Source organism: Sinohyriopsis cumingii, chromosome 9, assembly GCF_028554795.1.
Source record: "Sinohyriopsis cumingii isolate HCF-2022 chromosome 9, ASM2855479v2, whole genome shotgun sequence".
Classification (NCBI taxonomy): Eukaryota; Metazoa; Mollusca; class Bivalvia; order Unionida; family Unionidae; genus Sinohyriopsis; species Sinohyriopsis cumingii.
The window spans coordinates 34,472,759-34,486,970 of record NC_142969.1 but is presented as its reverse complement, the minus strand read 5'-3'; the positions used below and the strand labels follow the sequence as shown (position 1 = coordinate 34,486,970).

The 14,212-nt window shown below is 37.9% G+C and overlaps 1 protein-coding gene across 1 annotated transcript in view; it reads right to left on the bottom strand.

Annotated features, from left to right (window-relative positions):
• LOC149791522 (beta-1,3-galactosyltransferase 5-like) overlaps window positions 1-12,667 on the bottom strand; it is a 47,187-nt gene extending 34,520 nt beyond the window's left edge. The window contains exon 1 of the mRNA XM_089969212.1: window positions 12,544-12,667. The gene's annotated coding sequence lies outside the window, so the exon portion shown is untranslated. The remainder of the gene's footprint in view (window positions 1-12,543) is intronic.
• Between the last annotated feature and the right edge of the window lie 1,545 nt (window positions 12,668-14,212).

Here is a 14,212-nt window from a genome sequence, read left to right as displayed (position 1 = left end):
TCACTGTGAGCCTTGTACACCTCAGCTGGGATCGCATCCTCTCCAGTTACCCTGCCACAGTTCATTTATTTAATGGCCTTTCTCAACTCCTCTATCACTGGCGGAACATCTAGTTGGTCGTGCTTTGGCTGTTGCTGTATTTGGTATTTGGTCAAACGCAGATTGGCTGACCGATGACGGCAGGTTTAGGATTTGGCTAAAGTGTTCTTTCCATCTGTCCTTAATGCCAGCCTTGTCCATTATTAGTGTAATGTCATCTGCAGAAAGCAAGGGGGCAGAGCCAGATTTTGAAGGGCCGAAGATCAACTTGATGGCGCTGTAAAACTCGTTCGAGTTGTTAGTATCGGCATAGCGTAGCACTTCATCAGCTTTCCTTTCCCATGACTGGTCATGCACCTTGCGGATTTATCTCTGAGCCTCAGCTTGATAATATTTGAGAAGGTCTTTTAGGGGGACAGAGTTTGGGTCATTCTGCCAGTCCATGAATGCTTTGTTCTTTCTGGTAATCAGATCTTCAATGGCGCCGTTGTTGTCGTCGAAACAGTCTTGATGGGTTTGCTTCTTGGGGCCCATAGTCGCCATAGCTGTTTCTCTTATTATGTCCCTGAGCTTGTTCCATTTCTCGGAGGCATTTCCACGTATAGGTTGCTTGGTGGACAGTTTGACAACAAGGCTATTCTAGAAATTGAGCTGGGTGGAAGGCTGCTAAAGTTTGACAATGTTGAAGGCTGGGCGCACAAGCTTAGGATGCCTTGGGTGGTGTGAAGCATTACACAACTTTATGATAGTTCGGACAAGTATGTGGTCTGTCTAACATTCCGCTCCTTGCATGGCCTTGGTGATGATGATACCCTGGGCATCGCGCTGGGGGACTATTACATCAACGATTAAGTACCATTGGCAAAATCTCGGGAACATCCATGTGTTATTGTGTTTTTCGCCATTCTGAACATTTAGTTTGTGATGAGGACTACGCATTCTGGGTATTTACTTAGTAAGAGCAGGCCGTTGTTGTTCATCTTGCCGACACCGTGCTTGCCAAACACACGTGTTCATCGACCATAATCGCAGCCAACACGGGCGTTGAAGTCCACTAGTAGTATGATCTTGTCTTCAGCTGGAACTGAGCACAGTACAGAGCTGAGGTCCGCATAAAACTGTTCAATGGTTTCCGCTGAGCTCGAGAGGGTAGAGGCGTAGGCGCTGATTATTGTTGAGTGGCGTTTGTGACTAACATGTAGTTGGAATTTCAATAGCCTCTCATTGATACCATGAAGAACAGGTATTTATCACATAAAGTACATTTCTATTAATGGGACAACACCATATAATCAGTTTGTCACACTCATACCTGCCAGCCTTCAAGACAATGCTGGAAGATTTCGAGACTCCAAAAAGTGGGTTTTGTGGTCTCAGTGGGGTCAATACAGCTGACCCAGGTAAGCAACATTATACGCTTGAAAACAATTTACCTGATCATGTAGAAAATGTAACTTTTAATAACTGGAAATAAAATAAGTGTCTTGTTTGAAGAACTTGATACACTTGAGACACTTCAAAACAAACAAACTAATAAACTTAGCATGTTCACAGAGACAGTAAACAAAACTAGAAAGGAGTTTCTGTCAAGATAGTTCACCTGTGTCTGAAATTACCTCAAGACCAAAATTAACCAATGTAAGACAAACAGACAAACAAGCAGCCAAAGATAGTACTATATGACTCTTCAATGGTTCTGGTGGGACATACAAGTGCATTTTTTCTCTCTTAAAAATTCACCATCAAGCAAAATAAAAAATTACAGTCAGCATTCACTTCCCATCGTTTATTATTTATAGCCATGTACATTATGAATTAGATAATGTATAAATTAGATAATGTATAATTTTCTTCTCTCATTGGTTCATTGTAGGGTATGAATATAATACCCATTTCATTATTGTTAATATCTGCATTCTGTTCAAATTGTCGCGAACATCATGTTGGTTTTTTCCTGAGTACTGAAAATGATCCGTAATTCAATATTTTGCGTATCAAAATATGGAACAAAAATTCCATGCTGCTCCTCACTTTAACATTCCTAATATTGAAATGAATATTCGTCCGTTTTCACATTATATGCATGTAGTAAATCTCATTTAAAAAGAAATTTTGCCGCTGATTAAGATAAAGCCTATATTCTGCAAAACTCGACTTAATTAGCCTGATCTCTTGTTTCTCTTATATTTATATCCGATTTACCTGTCGTTCAGTGAAATGTGTTGTTTTACGTCATGTACTTTACTTATATAAATTTGCTAGCTGGACAGTCCATAGCAATGACAAACGACTAGGAGAAACATTCACCCTAGTTTTTCTAATCAATCAATATACATGTTTGTGGAATATGGGTTGTTTATCTTTCATTGTGTTGACCACAGTAACTGTATAAACTGCTAGTGTTGATGATGATCAATGAGTATTCAGTTTAACGCTAAGTGAATCACGCCGACTGTTTATAAGATTCACGGTATTAATTCAGTTCCCATAATAAACCTATGCAAACCTCATGATATTAAAAATTCAATAATTTTAAATTTATGAGTGCTCGTGATCAAACCTATAGTATAGATGAACCTAGATGACAGATTCTGTGTAGAGAAAAGGAGCCGCATCATCTTTTGGACCTACATTGGTTTCAAACATGTGCTTTCAATTCCGCACCAGAGTCAGGTGCTAATTTCAGTAATGAGTGTTCCAAACTCAAGACTGTTATAGAACTGAAATTCCGTCAGGAAAACAATGTCTGTTATTTTTAAAGTTACAACCAGGATAAGCTCTCAAAAGATCCCTTTTCCTACAAAATAACTTTGATTATCAACAAATACTGGTCAGCCAATCCCATATATATTTTACTTTATAATCACCCATTTAAAGGCTGGTTGCCATTTTCCTTACAATTAGTATTGTGTGTCCTAAACAGTCGTTGGGCACCTGCATATTACTGTGTCAAGGAGCTCAACCACCGTCTCTCTCCTTAAATTGTTATATACATGTATAGTAAATCATATTTCTATTCAGCCAAAAATCAAGTTTTTAGTGTTATGTTGCATGTCAGGTATGCATCAATTTGTGCAACATTTTCCTACGTCACATAGCAATGATATGAAACAATGTTGGTTCTTAACCTTATGTGACTCGACTATTAAACTTCTTTTCATTTTAACACAATACTTGTGATCCAGCCTCAAGATTCTAACACTTGGATTCCGTCTCAACTCGGAATTATGAGGTCTAATTAGCTCATGTCAACGCACTGACCAATCAGAGACAAGATATCTGACCTAAGTCTGAGTTTGAGAATTTCCGTCAATCCTGTCCCGCTGCATAATTTGACACTTGCAAGACTGAGGATAGAATTATCTATTTTTTTGTGGGGGGAGGGGTATAGCTAATTATAATCATTCCCTTATATATTTATAATGCGTAGCTTACTCGTCCGTTAGGTGTGAATACATCTCAGAGCGGAGAATTGTCAATAAGTCTAGGTTCAGTCTATTGCATTGACGACGAATAAGCTAGAATATCAAATAAGTTGATAGGAGGGCATTCGGAAACAGCGACGGGCAATTATTACATGATTAAAATTAGTTTTATTTTTCCCAAAACAAAATAAATAATACATTTTAATAGCATCTCAATTTGGCAGTTAAGTGGGTTATTTGATGTGTTAAAGACTGGTCTGAAACAGATACAAATATAATATACTATGTACTAACAATCTGAGGGAGAGATTGCTGAATGTTGTGGTCTCTCTGGGTCACGTGTGTACTGCAAATATGGGTCCATGAATGTCACAGAATTAGGCAAAGAAATAACTTGGTTTTGTCTTAAAACTATTCGACTATTTCTCGTTGTACATGCGTACAACGTTATCTAGGGTGAATGTGTTTTTCCAGGTAAGCGACTGTATTAAAATGTACCTAGCCATAGATTACTTGTGACGAGGTAACATTACTAACATGATATTCACGGGTATTCTACCCTGACTTGTACTCACTCTCCTATGGATTTAAATAAGATCAATTTCTAAAAACGAGACTGGTCGTTTTTGGATCACGTCAAGGAGTGTACGCTCTCCATTGTTCTCCAGCCATAGGGGTAAGTGTTAAATTTACATTTTTATTTGATATGCGAAGCTTATTCGGTTTGTAATGTCTTATCGCGTAATAATGCATTTATCACAACGCAGATTTGAACTTTGAATTACATGTCACTGTTAGAGGTTAAAGTATTGTCATATATCTAGAGATTATACAGAAACTATTATTATGACCAATTTGGTTTCATTGTAGCTGACTGTTATTGTAGCTGATTGTGACTGTCGCTGTGATTGTGTCTGTCGCTATGAAGTGTGATTGTCAATGTGACTGTGAATATGACGAGAGCTGTCTGAAGCTGTCCGAAGCCGTCTAAAGTTGTTTAGAGCTGTCTGGACTTTCCAGAATATTTTATGCTGCGTGCTGTCGATACGTATGTATGTATGTACGTATGTCTGTGCCACGGACGTAGACGTAGCAAATTAAAAAAGGTGCTGTATGCTGTCTGTACGTGTAACGTATGACTGTACTCGTGGTGGATTCATAAAGGGTGCGAGCGGTCGATAAGAGTATGGGCCAACCCAAGGAATCGTGCGACTGTACAAGGGGTCTAGAAGCATACGTTTGGATCAATTGTTGTTCCATTGCATTTTTATATCCATAAGATTGTTTTGAATCTTCGTTATGTTCATAAGATTATTTTGAATCTTAGTTGTGTTCATAAGATTATTTTGAATCTTAATAGAATTCATATTCGAAATTATCTGAATCTCTCTTATTGTGTAAAATATTGTTTGAAGCGTTATTGTGTAAAACACTGTTTGAAGCCTAACTGCAGTCCATGAGGTTTTTTGGATCTGTACTTCATATTGATTTAATATTTTGGCTTATTTTCGATGTGTGAATGTTGTGTAGAGTGATTTGAGTAAATCGTATGTTGAGAGCGTGAGAGAATCATTGCATTTTTACATCATATATTTATCTTCATTAATTCATTCATAAATTTCCATCTTTTCCACATTGTGTTTGTCTTATTCATTTAGTCCAAAGACCCACTCGGTTTCTATTCTGCGACAATGAAAACAATGCATTCGGTCTCTTACACTAACGAGCGGAGGTAGTACGAGCAGAAAGTAGTATACGATCGCCAAAATAGTACTTTCATGATGCCTTTTAAGAAAGAATGATTTAAACAGACCATGAGGCAACGACGACTCGAACCTTTTGGGCTTTTAGTTTAATAAAATAATTAATCTCTATTGGTAAGGAACTAATAAGAAATTTTGCTGGTAATTTGACGTGGGGGAGGGGTCAGGTGGATGGAAGAGGACCCCTGTCAGGAATCTGTCCACCAATGCCAGTGGTGATTACATTCTGATCCTATAAATCAGCCCTTCCGCTGTGATGATATTGATTTCGGTTTAGGGGCTGATATCACCTATTTATTAAAACATGTAGAAGTAGGCAGACACTTTTGCTGCATATATCGGTGTACATTTTATACACTTACCAGTATTTCTCGCGGTTGTGGAGCTACAGTGGGCTGAAAGCTTTTATTGGTGGCATGTACATTACATGTATTATGTTTGGTGACTTGTAAATCAGCGTAGAATAGCACAACCCTCTGTCCAGTGGCCATTTTGAATTTGGCGCTCAATATGGTTGTTGTTGTTGTTGTGGGGTTTAACGCCATTTTTCAGCACGATAGGCTATACATAGCGGCCAGTATTAATGGTGGAGGAAGAACCCGGAAAACCCCGGAAAGAACCACCGACCCACGAGAAGCTACTGGCAAGCTTTCTCACATGCCCACATTGGCTGAATCTTAGACTCGAACCGCCGCAGACAGAGGTGAGATGGCAGTGATCCGTAACGAAGAGCGCTTTAGACCACTCGGCCACTCGGGGCCCCCGGCGCTCAATATGGCTGTTAGCATTTACCGGTATGTGTCTAAAGTGTATGCAGATTTGTTACGGAAAGATTCTCAGGTAGAAAAAAATTGCAAATTTTAATGAACAGGTGACATCACACCCATATATGGTATATCGGCATCAACACATATTTGGGGGTGGGGGTGGGCGGGTTGATTTATCGGACTATTTTCCACCTTACTAGAAGGAGAATTTGTAGCTGGAACATGAATACACATTTTAAGAGAGCCAGATTTTCAGAGGCATTCAAAGTTCCCAAAAAGGATAGGTAAAGGAGAGGCGACAATGATATATGTGCTCGTAGCGCTTCTAGAAGCGTCAGGATTCTTTCTACTCGGTCCCGTATGATCAGAACGAAGTTTTGGTTCGTAAGTTTAATCGCATGTAAATTAAGTCCTCTCATGGAATGCACTGTGTTGGGTTAAAGACCCAGCCGAGTTACTGTAAACAAGCAACAAAACAGATCCTGACGGAGGGAATGTGCAAGAACGTTGTGGACCTGCCTATCGTCCAAGCACTGCAAAATCGGAATTCCCAGTAATTGGAGATTTGCCGCTATTACTTCATATACCGGCGAAGCCTATCGTCTAAGCACTGCAAAATCGGAATTCCCAGTAATTGGAGATTTGCCGCTATTACTTCATATACCGGCGAAGGTTACGGGTACTGAAGCGATTCGGAACAGCTGAACACATAATTACAAAACTTTATGGTCCAAGCAAAATCGGAAGTAAATGAAGTGTGGAGGAAGTATTGGGATGTACAGTAAGCACTATGAATGTAGATGTAGACAGCCCAATCTGCTGGACACTGAATTCCGGAATGAGGATGTGGTCTTCATGTTGAAATAGTCGTGCAGAAAAAGTGATTTAAAGCGGGGGGGGGGGTCGAATACGAGATGAAACTGTCCGCTTTTCTTGGTGCCAAGGACGATTTGGGAGTAGTGCGGGGAAGATTCGTTATTCTGAACCCTCTCGACTGTCCCATTATGTAAAAAGGTGTGATTGGATTGTTGAAATAACATTAGAGGTCCTTCATAGCAATAGAAGACACACAGTATGATACATTTCATAGCTGGGGTCCCTCGAACAGCAAGATGCAAGTGAGAGCTGTACTGGAATTTCGAATAGCCTACATTTCAAGCTGTAATCCATTTTCTTTACTGCACTGAATTGACCCAATAATCCAGCCCCTCATAATCAGAAAAAGTAGAATTGAGTTGGATCAACATATAAACAAAATCCATGTGCATTATTTCACAATAAGTCGCTAAATTTCAATTTTAAGTAGGCAAAAACAAAGATTCTTGTTTAAACTGATCTACACTGCACGACTAAGTTAAACGATTGATGGTTGGAGCTGTGTGGTCATAAATACTGTTATTGTGTGTTGATGAATCTACAGTTGTGAATTTATTTTGGAATAAGCACAAATTCAATTTATTTTGGAATAAGTACAAATTCAATTACATTTGTTTCTTCCAATGTATTTCATTGTTAAGCCTTAGGTAGTTAAACAAAATGAGCATGTAATAACAAGGTTACTGCATTTGTATGTGTGTGTGTGTCATTAGGATTTTTAACCTAGCTTTAACAATTTTTCAGTGATATAGCTACGACGTCTGCAGTGTGGCAGTTTATATTGATGTCTAGCACTGGTGCATCGTGCCGCAGACATGTAGCATGATGTCCTACCCAGTCACATTATCCTGACACCAGGCCGACCAGTCCTAACACTAACCTCTTAATGCTGAGCGCTAAGCGAGGTAGCTGTTAGTCCATTTTTGGTATGACTTGGCCGGGGATCGAACCCACGACCTCCCGCTTCCGAGGCGGACACCCTAAACACTAGGCTACCGGAGCGGTTGCGTTTGTATAGGAAAATATGAACTAATTTTTTTCTGGAAAACACTGCACTCGGCAAGTTCATGCAGTATGTTTCAGAAAAACCTGTTCATATTTTTCCATCCAAATGCAGAACCTGTAAATGCAAAGAAGAAAAAAAAACACAGAATTTAGTGCTTACACAAATGCGAGAAAGGAATAAGCAATTCTTTCTATGTTAGTGTGGGATCTCAGCTGCATATATTACCTAGCTGAAAAGACTTACCTGTAGCCAGCTATAATTGATGCTGAATATGAGCACAACCCTAAGCCATAAGGGGTGGGATACAATGTGGTAACCTAAGATGTCCCTTAAAGAACGTTATTCTGAAAGGGAAGTGTGTTACCAGCATTTAAAATGAATACAGAGGATACGTGTAACACAGAGATATAACAATTTGTTGAAGGAAAGACTGCAATGTGGTGAACCATAAGCAGCAAAAAAATCTTTCTCTGGTCACAGCCTCAACACATCCATTACCATAGCATTCTTGAAACCTTTGACTGTTTTTCAAGGGCATGTGAGGTGTATCAGTGGACCATGTCTTATTATAAATTCTTTACTCTATGGAAGTATGTATCCACATCAAATGGTTAAGAATTGTTGGGTGTGGAAAAAAGAGTAAGCTATACAAAAGAGATGGGTTATGTATCACTGCTATTCAACGAGACCTCATGTCAGTCACATACCATTGCATACTTAGACTCATGCAAGACTAAGATTGAGAGATTACTCCAAATTTTGGATCATATTCTCTTTGAAACTATGACTTGGCTGATAATTACATGAAAATCAATGACCTGGTTTCTTTGCCAGTACATGGTGTTGCTAAATATATTAAAAGCTTTTACATGGTTGAAGTGTAATTCCCACCAAATAGTTTTGAGTAGGAATATCAGTGTCTGACAAAAAAGATTCTACATTCCAGATTTAGACATGTTGCAAACCTTATATGAGCAAGACGTTGCAGTATAAATACATTTTTAAAAGTATTTGATATATTCCAGGCTGCCACATTGAAAGTCGTACTCATCTGAGTGAGAGTATTTTAACTTTTAGGGCTTAATCATTTCATAAACCACGCTAGAGAGAGATTATTTTATACATTCCAGGATTTGGCGTGTCGCAGGATGTACTTCAATAGGAATATATTATACATTGCACGCCAAGTCATATCATAAGCAATACTTAAGTGAGAGTATTTCACACATTTCGGGATTATATAATTCTGTACATCAACATCAGAACAAAGTATAAATACAGATATATGTATTCTCGCGAACTATGCAACAGAAAAAAAATGCAAAAAAATGCAACCAACAAAATTAGTAATGTTCAATAAGTTGTTGTTCTTGTTGTTGTTATTGTGGGGTTTAACGCCATTTTTTAGTACACGATATGCTATACATGGCGGCCAGTATTAATGGTCGAGGAAGAACCCGGAAAGACCCCGGAAAGAACCACCGACCCACGAGAAGGTACTGGCAAGCTTTCTAACATACCCACATTAGCCTAATGCGAGACTCGAATACGCGCAGACAGAGGTGAGATGGCAATGATCCATAACGGAGAGCGCTTTAGACCACACTGCCACTTCGGGCCCCTCAATGTTCAATTAGTGATTTATAACTCTAAGTAACAAAGTGAAAATCTACAAGACCCTTAAGTATTGTGAAGTCCCTAATACTCATAAATGTCATATCACAAGTCCAAAAGTATATACTTTTCCGAATGCGTTCATATCGTCTTGATGTGCTGATATATCAATAGTATTGAATAGGTTGATATACCACAATGTCTTTGAATGAGTCAATAATCCCAGTTATATTTTATTCCAAAAGGTCAATAAGCACTGTATAATTCCAATAAATAATTTAAATAATTCTTCTAGATTTATATCTGAACACAACTACAAACTCTGCAATGAAAACAGCAATGGATAATTATTTCAAACCCTACTTGACCTGTGACGCCATAAATTGCTCTTGAATTTTCAAATTTCTAATGGAACGTTCCACCAAACTCTCAGCAAGTTCACTTCCAGAACAGTGTAAGGTTTTAAACACATTTAGGCCTTAAACTTAAATTTTAGCAAATATAAAAAATGGAATAAGTCAGGTAGACAAAAACTCTACCCTTAATCACAGACAAAGATCAAACGCGCAATATAAATTATATATACATAACATATATTGGATTAACTAAGATATTCCTTGATACTATTATAGTCAGGACTTGGCTAATCCACTCGGTCTATATCTAGAATGAACTCAGATTTGGATTAATTAAGTTCAGATAGTCTGTAAAGGAAGGAGATTGTCTGAAAGAGAATAGCTACTACAGTTCTACAGAGGACGATAACTGAGTATGCTACATCCATAGATCTATTTTGAAATGAAAATAATATATTTACTTTGTATTTTGTAAATAAAACGCGTATCTGTCCGATAATATACATATAACAACGTCCTCCATGCACATTGTATGTGCTGCAACTGTAAATCCAAGTGCCTAAGATGGAGGAATGTTTGAAGCAAGTTACAAGTTCAATATTATTTATGTTTTTTTGTTGTAGACATCAGTGATTAATCTACCTCTGCGTCCCGCGTCCAGCACGCACATAAAATGGCTGGGACTCATTAGTTGCTCATATGTGCATTCCTTTGGACGCAATAAATTTTAAAGGAACAACAATGTGCTTACTGTGATTTTTGTTTAAGAGGACTTTCTTTTCACTAGGCAAATATTATCTTTGCACCGGTCATGTGGTACTCACTCCTTAACAGTATACTATTATGGGATGTCATCAGTTCCCCTCAGGTTTCCGGTTAAAATTCCGCCAAAAAGACGATGAAAATTGACCCTAAGCAAAGGACATTGGATATTTTGTTTCATGATTCACATTCCACTGATTGGTTTCTTCATCTGATGTTCAGGATGTAAAACGTATGCTCAGCCTCCAGCATAATGCATAAATTACCAAACGTTCGACAGTTTCAACCAAAGTGTTTAAAAATGTACTCATTACATTTGAGCGGGACTCATTATTTGAATATATGCGAGTCCTGGGACTCTTTGGGATGAAATTGTAGATTGACCACTGAGACATATAACGTGATACTCGCATAATCATATCGAATATGTTTAAATTGCATAATTTACTATTTTTTACTCTGTTCTACCGTGACGTTCCATTCTACTGCCACTTTCTGTAAAAGAACCTGTCGGAATAGCTTAACAAATGCTGAAATGCAGAACGAAAAATGTACAAAAAATGTAAAAGTCTTTAACAGTAAAAAGGGTATGTTACCATGAGGATGTTTTTCTTATATTCTTGAAATGTTGCTTGTTTTGCAGTGGCTTTGCTAGCTCATTTTTTGTTGTTGAAGGAATATGGAGATAGAAGGGGGAGAGTGGCAAAGACTGAAAATCAAGTCCTTTTATCTACCGAACATAAACAAGTTGTATTCTTGTTTATATAAATGTCACATTATCTTTTGTTTTCATATGTCAAGTTAGGAATGAAATTTTTGTTTTCTATATCTTCGTATCTAACATTTTAGTAAGATTGCTCAGCTGTGATGATTTCAGAACCCGCCATAGCCCTCCACACACCTTTTAATATAATAACTCTGGATAAACTGTATACACTAGTCTTAAGGCCAGTGTTTGCACGTGAAGTATATTATAAAGGCTTAGCAGAAGATTCAGAACGAAATCTTTCAGATGTTTCTTTCCTTTCACCTATTTCCGTATGGAACACACTTTTTCTGACAATGTCCAAAATGCTATCTATGTGGCCATTTTAAGGCATAGCTAATCTAATCCAACTGATAAAATGCTTACTTAGCATGATATTGGCATACTTAACTAAATATCCTACACGACAAAGGCAGACATGGATGCAGACCTCTTACCTATGACAATTACAATGTTTTGTAAACTCTCCGATGTGGGAATCTGATTAGGATAACAAATATATTGAACATTAATTTTTGTATTGTCTGTTATTTATTACGCAAATATTCCACCTCGTTTGTACTATATTTGATCTCAGGCCTTAATAAACCCTATATTTATTGTTTAAAAGTGACATAGAACAAATAGAAAAACCTACGATAGTCTTAATTTTATAGAAATATTAACACTAAACGACTTTGGCACCTAAAGTTACAAGTTTAGACACCGCAGATCAACAAATAAATGAAAATGGTTATTGATGAGTGTAAGTGTTAAAACTACTTCTCTCTCATATAATATTTAATTCTTGATCTAGTTAATTACTTTTATACATATATTTCGTCTTGCTTCAAAATGTTATATCCTTGAACCTTATAAGATTGACATGGTGCGTACCGCCCGCCCGATCCGCCTCTGATCATATTGAATATATACACATCACACAATTCTGTAAGAGTGAAAGTGATTAGTTCTGAAATATAATAATTGACCAGTTTTACACAGATCAGGTACATGTGCAATGTTGTAGAGATATTCTCTCAATATTCGCTTGGAGAGATATTCTCTCTTAATATTGGCGAATGTTCCCGAAGATTGCTAATTCACTCTATTCTTGGTATTGACATTATGCATGTTTATATACGTGTCAAATACATAATCCATTAATAATATACATATAATATACTTACTGTCCTGGCTAAATCAATCAAGCGGTACCAAAATACCCTCTGCAGTGGCGCACATAAACAAAATACTAAACAATATTGTTCACATGATATCAGATGTGGGATATACTCGTCTGCTACAATGTCGAGCTGAATTAATGAAACTAGATGTTTTATAACGATGTATATATACACACATATTAATATATTCAACACGTTGATTATATATTACCTTCCTGTTAGTTTTGGATGAGTACGCATGACAAATTCCTTAAAGTGGTCTCCAGAAGACCTGTTTAGTTATCCAGGTAAAACAATGTATGCTTAAACAATAAAACCGAGAATTTTACTAACCTAAGGTTCGACGTGATACAAATACTTTACAAAATAAAGGCTTCAAATTTACTTCCTTGGTTCTAACTCGTAGGATTAATGCCCCTTTTTCTGTTGTTGGATTGTAATGATCTTTGTTCAGGTCATGGCGCAAATTTCATCGTGTTTGTGTTTGTTTGTTATATTACTAGTCACAGAAAACAGCCTACAACATAAAACGCTAGCTTTGATAACAACATCGACAGTGACGGTAATTATTGCTGACAATATGCCAATCACCGCCACGCCGATGCCTACAGACACGGTTGCAAGTTTTGTGCTAACGCCATCAAGTACATCTACCTTCACATTTTGTAGGTGGTTCGCCGCTGTTCAGCCTCAGATAGTAAAACAATTTTACATGAAAATCGTGTGGATACATTGATGTTATAATTCCTCTATGAGGAGCTGATGTGAAGCTTTAATTGATCCAGGCACGGCTGGAGGGATGTTTCTTTGCTGACACGCACCTCTAACCTATCGTCTTGGTGTCCTGACAAGACGGTTATAATACTTAAGAAAGATCCAGTTTCGTTAATATGATAAGTCCCGACAATGGCACAGACATCGACACGCCCGCTAAGACGTTCACCATGAGTAACATATAGCATGGCATCTTTTCGCAGGTTGTGTGATTGCGTGAATTTTCTGGCTAGTAACTGTAATACGGAAGAACATGTTTGATACAAAGTTAAATATGTTATTCTGCCGATGATCACCGCAGTGGCCTTTACGTCAAATTACATCAGATATATAGCAGCAATCGCGCCAGAGTTCCTTTGAGGTATGTTTCACTACACCTAGCTGACCGCGGATTGGCTTCTTGCACTATGTGTGGATAGTCCTGGTGGTTAATGATATGAGCTTTGTAATGCACTGAAGTCGAGACAGAGGCATGGTAGTCCCAAATTGGCGCAGATACTCTTCCACCAGTGGCTTGTAGTCCTCATTGATATCAACATGTTTTGCGAGCTGATCAAGTATCCGTTATCCATGTTACGATTGTTAAGATGCGCCAATGATTCGTATTACTGGTCTGTATCTCCTTGCTTGTGTTTCTGTCTTTAATGTCGACTGTTGTTAATCCAAAGATAGAGTGATTAAAAATTGAGTCTGGTGTGCATTGGCGTCAATGCCCTTTCATCAAGTTGTGTCTCTTGTGGTAAATGCAGACGCAAAGTTGTTTGTAGGGCTTTCAAGTATGGCATTTTTTGTAACGGCATCACTGACAGTATGTGTCAATAGGGTTCCGTTTACACGGATTTAACGCAACTCACAAGTCCCGCTACCACAACTTACGTCGATGCTAGTGAAATGAAAA